This window comes from Phalacrocorax carbo, chromosome 1 (genome assembly GCF_963921805.1).
Source record: "Phalacrocorax carbo chromosome 1, bPhaCar2.1, whole genome shotgun sequence".
Lineage (NCBI taxonomy): Eukaryota > Metazoa > Chordata > Aves > Suliformes > Phalacrocoracidae > Phalacrocorax > Phalacrocorax carbo.
In genome coordinates, this window is record NC_087513.1 from 175,417,133 (window position 1) to 175,430,066 (window position 12,934).

Here is a 12,934-nt window from a genome sequence, read left to right on the forward strand (position 1 = left end):
CCCAAGGTTAGCCATTTCTGTTTAGTAGCAAAAAATGTTACAGATGTTAACTTCTATTCTGAGCTTGATGTTACCACTGTGTTTTAGGCATAGCCTGGTAATGGAGCAGTTCTGTTGGGAAAATTCAGAACTGTGATAGTTAGCCTTTTCACTATATACACTGGTTTTGGCTGCAATAGAATTAATTTTCTTCATAGTAGCTCCTATGCTGCTATGTTTTGGATTTGTGCTGAAAACAATGTTGATAACACAGGCGTGTTTTCATTACTGGCTGAGCAGTGCTTACACGGTGTCAAGGCCTTTTCTGCTTCTTGCACTACCCTACCAGCCAGTAGGCTGGGGGTGCACAAAAAGCTGGGAGGGGGCACAGCTGGGATAGCTGACCCCAACTGACCAAAGAGATATTCCGTACTGTATGATGTCATGCTCAGCACATAAAGCTGGGGGAAAAAATGAGAAAGTGGGGGACATTTGGAGTTACAGCATTTGTCTTCCCAAGTAACTGTTATATGCAAAGGAGCCCTGCTTTCTTGGAAACCCTGTTGATGGGAAGTGGTGATGGAATTTCCAATTTTGTTTGCTTGCACATACAGTTTTTGCTTTACCTATTAAACTGTCTTTTTCTCAACCCATGATCTGAGAAACTTTTACCCTCCCAACTGCCTTCCCCATCCCACTGTGGGGGATTGAGTGAGTGTCTGTGTCGGGCTGAGCTGCCTCCTGGGATTAAACCACAACACTATGTTTCTGCTTAGGGATAAGACAAATGTTTAGACCCTGAGCTCAGCCACTTTGGAAGCAGTTCCATGCCTAGAGAATGATAGATTCTTAGAGGAATCAATAATCTTAAACAAGCGGACGAAGGATTTATAGGTTATACTTTTGGGTGTCAGTATTTAAGTTTTCTCTGACTTAGGCATCCAGATTCTTCTTTTGAGTTACAAGATCATGAATGGAACTCCAAAAATCTTAAAATAGTGCCTACAGGAGTATATACTGTTAATAGCTGCCATAAGGCCCAGAGCAACTTGCTCTAACTGTGAAGCTAGCAACACTTTGAGCAGGAGGTTGCATCAGAAAACCTCTAGAGTTCCCTTCCAGCCTAAATTCTTTGGTTATGTTGAGATCCAGGGAGTATTACAGCAATTTTTCCCTACAGATGTTGTGATTAATAGAATTTATCTGAAGTGGAGTGGTAAAATATGGGTAACGGCAGAAAGAAACTATCCTTCTCAGCTTCACATATCCAAGGAGTGCCAGCTAAAACACCATGGTCATCTTTGGATCCCTCTGTAGTTGGTAAAGAGTGACAGGGCATTACAAGTGATCTATCTACTGAAAAAAAAAAAGGTCACATTTGACAATGAGGTTCCTACCTCAAAAATTCTGTTTAGTGGTGAAATTTAAGTGAACTGAAGATTACAATGGACTGTTGTGTCACCAGTCTTCAAAATGGGAGTGTTGCAGGGAAGACTAGATTTAGACAAAATAGTTTCCATCAGGATCTATCTTTCCATCTCTGCCATAACTGCACTGAGGGGAAAAAAGTTAGTAAGGTCTTGAAGCTGTGAAGACCCCAGCTGCAGTGGAACATCGTAGAGGTACACTGAATTCATAGTGGTTTTATGTGAAGGAGATTTGGTCTTTGTGTGCACTAAGGTCCTAAATATACAGTCTATACTCAGTCAATTTAGTGGTCGAAACTGACTTTTCCTCCTTACCTTCTTAACACCTGTTGTACCCTCTTCCTGTTTCTCTGAGTCCTTTCTATAGAACATATTTACTCTTTAGTTCAAGGCAGCTCATGGATAGTAGAGCTATAACAATACTCAACAGGAGTTAAAAAATGATATTTTCCAAAAAGCTCCAGTTTCTCTTCTTACAGAAATATATATTTGGCAGGTGGAAGAAATTCAGCAGATGTTTGCATACATATGTATGATGGTTTTCTGAAGGACATAACTATTTTTAATCTGCTTCATGCTGTATGTTTTGGAAGTCAGCAGTTCTGGAGTATTTTGAATCAAGGAAGGAAACTTTTTCTATGGTTTGTACTGCTAATCAGACAATGTCTTCAAAAGCCAACTCCTATTTTGTTCTCGAGAATTACTTCCCTGTTAATGTGAATCATAATGTACCTAGATGTTCTGTGAAGAAGGAATGGCAAATTTTGAAGTATAGTCTGAGCAAATAATTATTGAATTAATGCATTTGATTAATTTTAGAGAATGTCACCAAGCTTTTTTCAGTGTAGTAGCTATTAATAAGTTATATTCCACAGCTGCCTAAACTGAGCACAATTTTAGATCTAATATAGCCTATGTACTGAAGGATGGAATAATGTAAAAGAAGAGCCTCAGCAAATGAACAGATATGTGCATCATTTTACTTAGCTAAAAAGGGGGTGTGTGGGGGAGAAGGCTAAAGGGGCAAGGAAAAATGTTAAAATATAAATTATCACAGATTTAGAAGAAAGAGCTTCTGAATGATCTTTAGCTTTCCAAATATTTATGGTACTAAGAAATTTTGTGCATCAGTAGAATTATTAAATATATCTACAACACATGAATGAATATACATCAGGAATCATTCACTCCAGTGGAATTTATATACTGTGAGCATTACTGTAATTACTTTAGAAATTGACCATTTGTAGTCTATATTTTCTATCCTTGAATATAAAATATATGTGGTAATATATGCTTCTAAAGTACCATAAATAATATCATTCTTTAGTTAACAAAATACCACAGTCATTCAGTGTTAAATGTCAAATCAAAATGTTGTAATTTATTTTTAATTGTTGTGTATTAGTATTTTGAAATATTAAATCTTCTATATAGGATTGTATTCAACGGTTACTTAAATAAGCAGGATCCAATACCATGAACAGTAGCAGAAATTGAGGAGAGAAACAAGATTTTATGCAAAATATTTAGATTTTATTTTCTAAATTCATAACGAATAATGCTACCTCTAGGAAAGAAAAAATCCAGTTGCAGAATTTGATCCTAAGAGTCAAGTTTTCAAAAATAGCTTGTAGAGTGTGGCTGTATGAAATTTTAAGGAACTGTAGAATTAATCAAGTCCAAATTTGAACAGAAAAGATTGGTATTGTTTTCATGGATGTAAAAGGTTAAATGATATTTCCATATTTTAATGAATTTGCAAAATATTCTAAAAAAAATTATAAAAGATTGGGCAAGTCCATGATCTCAACTTTTCCCACACTTAAGCTAGATCTCCCACAGAAATGTAAATATATTGACCAAAAGCTTCTGTGGAGAAAGAAGTGCAAAATTCTTAGGGCCAGATGGAGATGATTTTAACTAGATGAGTGCATAATCTCTTATTTTTTAATTAATGTTGGTAAAAATTATGAGAAAGAAAACTAATGAAAACCTAATCCTACATTAAGAGTTATAATACAGTTATTGTCTGCATTGTGATGCCACTACCTAAAAGGCCAGTCATTGACTTCATGGGTTTTAGTTCTTTAAAAACAGGGAATAAGAAACAAGTCTTTGTCTCAAAGACCATGTTATCTAAGTCAAGAATCATCTAAGCCTGTAGACACAGTAGGCATAGTATCCATAATATGCAATTAGTTTCTTCACTGTTCATGGAATTACTATCTCCTACCACTACCATTCTGAATGTCTCACCATCCATAGCAACAATAGCAAAGAGTTTGAAGGACAGTTAGAAAGAACATTACCCATCTTTACATATCATTGCTTTTGAGCATGATGGGCACATGATTTGTCTTATTTGAAGTAATGAACATATTGTCTGCATTGGCCCCACCTTGAAAACTGTGTCCAGTTTTGAGCCCCTCACTACAAGAAGGACATTGAGTGACTGGAGCGTGACCAGAGAAGAGTAACAAAGTTGGTGAAGGGTCTAGGGCACAAGTGTTCTTAGAAGCGGTTGAGGGAACTGGGATTATTTAACTGGAGAAGAGGAGGCTGAAGAGAGACCTTATTGCTGTCTACAACTACCTGAAAGGAGGTTGTAGTGAGGTGGGTGTTTGTCTCTTCTTCCAAGTAACTAGCAATAGGATGAGAAGAAATGGCCTCAAGCTGTGTCAGGGGAGGTTTAGATTGGATATTAGGAAAAATTTCTTCACTGAAAGAGTGGTCAGGCATTGGAACATGTTGGCCAGATCGATGGTAGAGCCGCCAATCCCTGGAGGTATTTAAAAGACGTGTAGAAGTGGCACTTGAGGGCATGGTTTAGGAGACATGGTAGTGTAGCATTGACAGTTGGACTTGATGATCCTAGAGGTCTTTTCCAATTTTAATGATTCTATGACTCTATGTTGAATACTAAGGTTCAGCTTTATTATACTTTAGGAACGAGATTGTTGTGATAATATTCACTGATAGATACCTAATAAATTTATGAACTTTCAAAAGCTTTGTAGGCACCTATCTTTATCTGGAATCTAAATACACTTAACTTTCCATCAAAATAACTCTGAAGCAACATAGCTACCCTTTAGAAATGTTCTATTCTTTTCTTGAGTATCTGTTCATAAAACTAATAAAATGATATGCAAAGGTTTGTCATAATGTTTTTTCTAAACGCATAGGAAAGTGCCTGTTATTAAATCTCAGAACAATTAAATTGCTTACGCACATTTGCCTATGCTTTCACCCTTTCAAAGCCTGATGTTTAGCAATGCCAGAGTAGGGCTTAACATAATAGCAGTCATGAAGACTTTATATATTCTGTTCATATAGAAAGATTCTCTAGTCCTGGCTATTCTTTATTTTACCTCATACTATTTATGTCTACAAGGCCTTTCCAATAGACTAGAATTATGGTAGTATAATTACACTTTACAGAAGATCAAGGTCTGTTATGTAGAACTGAATCAGACTAAGTACATATGTTTGTCTCTATCCTCTATTTTGCAAGAGTACTTAAAGGATTCTAGTAGGCATAATTTGCCTTTCAAAAGTCATTACTAGTTTCTCCCTTCTGTATTAGGTTAGTCTAGGTGGTTTATGGCTCCTCCATTAATGGATTTTTTGTTTTATTTTGTTTTAGAACACTTGCTCCTAAGACCAGGGTAAAGTATATCAGGCACTAATTTCTTGGATCATCTTTAGCACCTCTTTAAAAAGACGTACAATGTTGTCAGGTCTCTCGCTCCCTGCTTTAATAGCTATTTAATGATGAAAGGTCTAATCCTGATTCCTTTGTCACTAGTTGAAGACTTATTAAATTTAGTGGGAGCAAAATACAATTTTAATTGCATAGTCTTCCTAGTAGCACTGTTAATTTCTTCTTTGATTTCATTGGGATTCTTGGACAAATGCCATAGGTGATTGGTGAATTATTTCAACTTCATTTCTCACATTGCAACATCTCCTCTGATTACCTATTTGCCCTTAGTTCCAGAGAGTCTTATGTTTTCAACAGTACATGAATTCATTTGTGTGGGGTCACCTCTACAAGTTTAGTTACAGAATGGATGATACTTCTTGCCTGACAGGGCCCCCCTAGTCAAAAAAAAAAAAAAAAAAAAAAGAGTAGCAAAATTTCACCCAAATCATGGTTTAGGTGAATTTCCAGCATAGACCAAATTCAGTTCTTAAGGAATATTAATAGATTTCAAAACTTGGGAATTTCTCCTTACGTAATGAAGTATATTTTAAGAGCTGAAATTAATCTTCTCATCACATGACATATCTCACTAAGTCAAATATTAGTCACTAGGTACTGGTTACACTGATATGGCTGAATGCATGAACTCCAGACAATAATCTGTGATTTCAAAGTCAATCAGAAAAGACTGTTCTGTGTTCATACTGTACCATACTTGATCTAAATCTCCTTTGGGCTTTGTGTGATGTCTTTTCTATCATTAAGTTGTAATTGCCATTCTGTTCCTATATGAGTGCTTTTTGCATTTTTTACTTTTCAGTTTCATAAATAATATGAAGGCTGCGCTGCAGCCCACAGTATTACCACATCACTGCAACATGAAACTGAGGATATATGTTACTTTTGTGCGATAGGAAAGCATAAGGAATTTAAGCTGGCTGCCTGTTAGAAGTGAGCTGTCATCTGAATAGAAGCCAGGCTTTGTTCTGAGGTCAGTGAAATGGTTTATTCCAATGAGATGGTGCATCCCAAAAGAAAACTTCAAACTGAACGAGCAATTATGTGATGTGGTCAACTAAATAAATGTACCTGGTAGTGACATGGAAACATGCTGCTTGACATAGCCATTGTCTAGGGGTTAGATAACTCTTATGTCTGCAGATTTTAAGGAGTGGTTTGATCAAAAGTGTGCTAGATACAGACCCGTGGAAGTTAAAAACCAACAGACATTTGATTTTTGAAGGGAACCTGTCCAGTAATAAATTTGAGAGTATCAGTTGCTGAAAACAAAACTGGATAGCAGCAGTGTTATGTCTATGGCAGGGAACAAAGATGACATTATGCTTGACATTGGATCATGAGGTCACGCTGGAAGCCCTGTAAACACAGCCACCCTAAAGCCTTCCAGAACTTTTTCAGCTGCATCCACAAGGAATTCTTTATTTAAATACCTGTTTCAACTTCATCTACTCACAAATTATTGAGATAATCACATAAACATAAACAACTACAACAACAATAATAATAGTCACCAAGCAGAATCATTTGCATTTGACCAGATCCAGTATCAATATTTCACAAGACCCAATGAAAATTTTTAGGTACTAAAGAAGCAATTTCTTGGAATAATGAGGGAGAAGTAAAACAAAACAAAACAGTTACTGAGATAAGAATCTATAAGGTGACTATTCTTTTTCATATATTTTATGCATAGATAAGTTTAATGTGGACATTTAATATTACTGATATGATGTAGATAAACAGATAGTTTAGTTAATTCTGTGTGCTGCTTTTTCATTAAAACTGTGGAGACTGTGGAAACTGTGATGACTTTAAGGAAAATAAAAAGTTACTTCAGAATTAAACAACCTGAATAGGATCTTCAGAGGTGTAGGTACTTTCCCAAGTCTGTCACAGATTTCCTTTACAACTCTGAGCAGTACATAGCGGCTAATTCTATGTAGTACTTGCTGATGAACATACAAAACAATTTCTCAGAGGGCTTTAATAGCTCTTCAGGCAAGTGGCTATTCCTCAGGGTTCATGATGTATTCCTTTATCGCTCTTACTCTCATCTTTCCTTGGAAAAAATGGAAGCAGTAATACTGCTGTGAGCAATAAAATAATCAAACACCTGGAAGTTTCCAGACAGTATGTTAGAAGTTTGTATTTGCATCAAAGACAGAAGCTTGTTCTGTTAGGCTTTGCACATATTTATAAAAGATTGGCCTTATTCCCAAAAATCTTAAAATTTACAAATGCTACAAGTGAGTACAACTGATGCATACATCTGACTGGAAAAGTAACAGTCTAATAAGCAGAGGCATTGTATTGTCACTGCATAGCCATTCATCTGGGCACCTGTGAATACATGTGCAAGTTTTTTAAACAACCTTGCACTTAGTATTAAGGAAAAAATATTAGGGAACTTAAGGAAAAAAAAAAATAACGGCCTTGTACATTTTTAAAGGGAGATGAGGCAGTGATATGGAAAGTATCAAGGCATGAAATAAAAGATAAAAGCTGTGTTATTGCTTCAACATCAGTAACTGTCAATATCTTAATACTGTGTATAAGTTAAAAGGTAGAAAATATTCACAGCACAAGGGGTGATGATCTTCTAAATAATAGAATAAATGCCATATTTCATGCAGTCTTGTGAAAATTCTGTCTCACCTCTATTCATTAAGTAAATATTAATTTTAAGTAAATGAGTGTTAATACATTAAAAAAGATTCTTTGTCCTCTATTAACATTTTTTTTTTCCTGCCAGATTGGTTTCTGGGGCTATACCTCAAAAAAAAAAAATCAAAATAGGTATTTGTAAAAAGTTTCTGTTAAAATAAATATCTCAACACATAAATGATATGCTTTGTGCCATTTTACATTAATCTGATCCAAATAAAAATAAAAAATTCACATTGAATTCTCAGTAGCCTGATATATTTTTGTGATTTAGCAACTATTTCCCCAGCGGTCTCTGAGTGAGGATGAGAAGTGAATGAAAAGCTCAAATGAACTTAGTAACATGCTTCTGCTGTTTTCATGCCTAGTGGTGAATTATTTATCCACTTACAAACAATAAAATAAAATTAGCTTCTTTAGCCATTCTCTGCTAGACATCTTTAATTTCAACTTCATCTAATTTGCATACATTATTTTTATCTTTTATACACAGCATCCAAGCAACAGCACTGTGCAAGTCAATCTAAAAGTCTTTTATTACATTACAGTTTAATTTCTTATTTACTACGCCTGCTAAATTATAGTTTTGAACAAAACTGGCAGCTACTCTCTCAATTGACCAGAATGTTGTATTTTTAATGACTGGAGCTGGAAACAGCTGGAAGCTATTGTTTTAAACATAACCTTAACTTTGTTTGCATGACAAGTAAATGGCTATGCTGACTGGTAACTGAACAAGATTGAAGACGGTAGGTAATAACAAGATACTGACATGAACACCCTGAAGACATATGGTCAAGGAAGCCAAGTTAGAGTCCTTTTATCTTAAGAATTTGCTTCAGGAAAAAGTAGATACAGAAAAATTATTTTGTGAAGTGCTCTGTACTGACAGCTGAGGTGATATACAATAGTCAAATTGATTCCAGTTTGCATGAGCTAGAAATTAAAAATTATCACTGTGGGGAGATGGTAGTACCCCAAAATGTTCATCATGTAGGCCCATTGCACAAAGGTGCATACTTTCCTTGTAATCTATTATGACTATTTTATTTGATTATGACATTCTGGACTACACAAGAAACAGAGTCTGATGAAGATCTCATCGTTGTTTATGAGGTGTGAAGTTAAGAATGCTAGAGGGTTTTTCACTTCAGTCTCTCTCTGTTAATTTCTCTTACTGACCAGCAAATGGTAGATGGGTTCAAGGTTGCATCTTGAGTCTCTGCAACTATTACAGCCCACAATCAAGAAAAAGAAATCTGTATTGCTACTAGCATGTTTAACTGTAAATATAAACTGAAAAATTCATTTGGTGATTTAATCCTCTGAAAGCTTGTTTGCCTTTAACCTACAGGATCTTGGATCTTGATGATGATTCATTTTCTGACATAATTGTTAAAGCTGCAGTAGGTTCTGGCATTATTGAACCCCCTTCACCAGACACAGATATATAAGGTTCAGTCTCTTGCCAGAAACTACTGTAGCTGAAATAATTCTAAGCATTTGCTTAAATCCTTATAATTTTTTTATTTCTTATAGAGTACTTATTTTGTTAGGTACTTTATTAATCAAAATACACATATCTTGATTCTAATATTTGTAATATCCTCATCACCTTTACTGGGAGTACCCAGCTGATGCAAATAGATTAATTTTAAAAGCTTTCTCAAAAGCAGGTTCCTGTATTTTACAAGTCATGATAACAGTTTTATATTTCACAGTCAGTATTCCAACACAGAACTATGGTTCAGAGCTGGGCTGCTGCTGAAATAACTTTCTTCAGTTAACAAAATTTTGTATTTCATAAACTTTATTAATTCCAATGATAGTGATTTCTGGTGATGGTAGAAACTTTTACATATTTAACTTACTAAATGGATAAAAATAGAATCCAAAGTAAGCAATCTGGTGACTAATTTCATCTAGAGGTAAACATCAATACCGTAATTGCGTATATGTGAGCTGGCCATCCTAGATTCATATGATAGTTCATGTGGAGAAATAAGCACTTTTTGGGTGTGATTCACTTGATCTATTTTATGTCTACTTTAGAATAAGATAAATTACTCTCTAGAAAGTGCCTAGTCCTTTCCATTTGCTCTAAAGGTAATTTAGGATGACTAGCTTAGGAGTCAATATCTGGTTTTGGTGGGTGAATACCATCATTGGTGTTTGTCACTAAGAATAAAAGTTTCATATTGTGAAAACAGACATGAGAGTGACTGTTGTCCATTCACACACAAAATTTACAGAAAAAGTACAGTGAAAATTTATATTTCCTTCTTAGTGAATTCCTTTGCAAATCTGTGAATTTGCATTCTTTATGGATTGGTTTTGGATGAACTTGTAAGAATATTAGAAATTACAGAAATGAAAGACAGGAATATAGGATAAGAATAAACTTACTGAATTACTGAATTCTTTCATGATAATTTAATCTTGAAATTCTTGTTTAGTTAGTCCACGACTCCAGCTGTAATGCTCTTGTCAAACCGGACTTTGGTAGTTAGAAACCTTCTATTTTCGTGTGTTTAAATTTATCCTGTTTTTCAGTTATCTTTATATATTGCATGACATCAAAAAGAAACGTAGGTATCCAAGATTTCTTTATAGAAAAATAATTTACAGATTCCAGGTATGACCTTATTGCAATTTGCTTCTCTAAATGAACAATAAAATTATCAAGGAAATATATCTGATTAGTGTGGAATGCTCTAACTGTAAGGAGCTAACCATACATTTAATCTCCCTTTTCCCTTCCCCTCATAATTTTATTCCTTCTTTCAATATCTGTTTGAAAGCTTTCCTATTTCCATTGGCCTATATTTATCACTGTATTTCCTCCTTCTCCCTTTCCTGGGAAGAGATATTTACATCGAAGTATTCTGACTATTGATCAGCTATTTTAAAGTAACACCTCAAATTTGATAATAGTCTTTACGCAGCCCTGAGCCAACATCTGTGATTTCAATTGTATCTGAAGTCTGGAATAGAGATTGTTAGTTGTACTGAATTTAGTCTGTCAAAATCTTTGAGTTTTGCCACCATTTAAAATGCATGTTCCTTTTACAACATTATTTCTTATTACGAACATTGCCTTTAGCATGTACTATTCCATTACCATTGATTTTTTGCTCTCTTTGGGACATTTGTAGTGCTGAGTCTGTAGTACCACATCATCCATTCAGTTTTTTAATATTAAAAGAGGAGTCACATAAACTTTAAAATTTACTTGCCTGGCACAAGAAAAAATTTTAAAAGTCATGCAGCAGAAGTCTGTTTTGGATGCAGTATGGAATACTCAGAATTTCTGAAAAGGACAGGAAAAATATTGCATGTGAATACACTGGCTATATATGAAAATCTGATCCACATCATAGGGAGAGTATCACAAGAGGTAGCTATAAAAATTACCTTTAGTGTTTGAAGATGTAAAAGCTCTTGGACTTGTTCAAAGACTAAATTTCCTGTGACAACTCTGACATTTTCCTGTGCATCACAACATGTGAGAGGTACAAATTAAGGCAGGTGTTAACATCTCAAAAGTGGTTTTCTGGTTAATTCTTTAGATTTTAAATATAGATGATCTTTGTCCCAGGATAGAGATAATTGATTTGATGGTTGAGTAAACATACTACTAAGGTCATGCAAGCCATCAGGCTGTAATTCTCAGACTGAAGTGCCACAAATAAGATTGATGTTCATGTAACTCAGGTTGACCACAATAATTCAGAAGTGATCCCAGTATCCAAAAAAAGGAATCAAAGGAAACAACTTTCTTGTCCATTTTCTGTGAAAATATATGTCTACAAGAACTTTAACAAACCTGATTTAGTCATGGTTTGACTAGCTCATTATATTTGCTTCACTACTGACTTTTGATTTACATAAATGTTCACTACAGTTTAATTGCATTTTCCTTCATGTTACATTTTACTGCTACAATCTATGACTGTAATTGAAAAGGACTTAATTTTTAATCAGGGGTGTTTTATGCAGAAAAATATGTATCATTTTGATGTGACAAAAAATTACTGCGTTGGATAGAACTTCTGAGATGTAAATACAGAGTCTGCATCTATAAAGTATTAGCCTGGCAACCAGTATGGCTATAGGCAAATGCACAGAGAGACAATCCTCTTAGCTTGATGAAGAAATGTTTGCTGAAAGGATTTTTACCCCCAGGCAAGCAATTGTAGAAATACCTAAACAGTTTTGTATAACTCGACATATAGTTTATCTAAACGGTGTTGTAAAGGGAAATCCCTGAACTCACATAGAACAATGGAATTACAGTGATGTTCTGCATCACAAATAGCTGCACTGGAGTAACCTAGACCCAGAACTGTTAACAGGTTGACACTGGATTTTTTTTTTTTTCAGTAGTGACTCCCAAGGATTCAGCTGTCAGTGCCTTCCTCCTCCATTCTGGACAGTCCCAGTTTCACTACCTGAAAACATACTTGAATTTCTGACAATGCTCTGAATTACCTATCTCTGTATAGGGTCTTATATTCAGTATTTTTCATGTACTGCCTAGAATATACTTTCACAAATAATTTGTTGTTTTTGTTTTTATTGATGATCTTAGCATTTTAACCTTACAGCTACATTAAACATAAAGGTATTATTAATATTTTACTTACATACTCATTGGGTTTACTAATATTCAGTATTAGTCAAGATTGGGTCAACTGAACTTCCTTTTATGCACTGGCCATTTGTGTAACATAAAAATTTATTTTATAGCTTTGTAGTAGTTAATCTTTTGGATCAAACTAAGCCATTTTAAACTGAAACACCTTCAAAGGACTTTTAAGGAAGCAGCCATAAACCGAAGCAGAACTACCCAATAAAGAATTTAGTTTTCTTACTGGTTAAAATTATTCTAATGTAATAGGGGGAAAAATAATTTACAGTTCCCTGAAACCATTGCTCAAGAGATTATAGAGCAACTGCCTTGAACTAGAACTGCACAGAATACAGTCTCAGGACTGTGCACCATTTGGACTACTTTTTTGTTTCATAAAGTTATGTTAAATTTATAGTGTTTGGAAGGGGTTTCTTCCCACTTATTAAATGTATTCTGTATGCATGGGTCCTTGCGAAGGGAATTCTACTTACTAGCCTGATA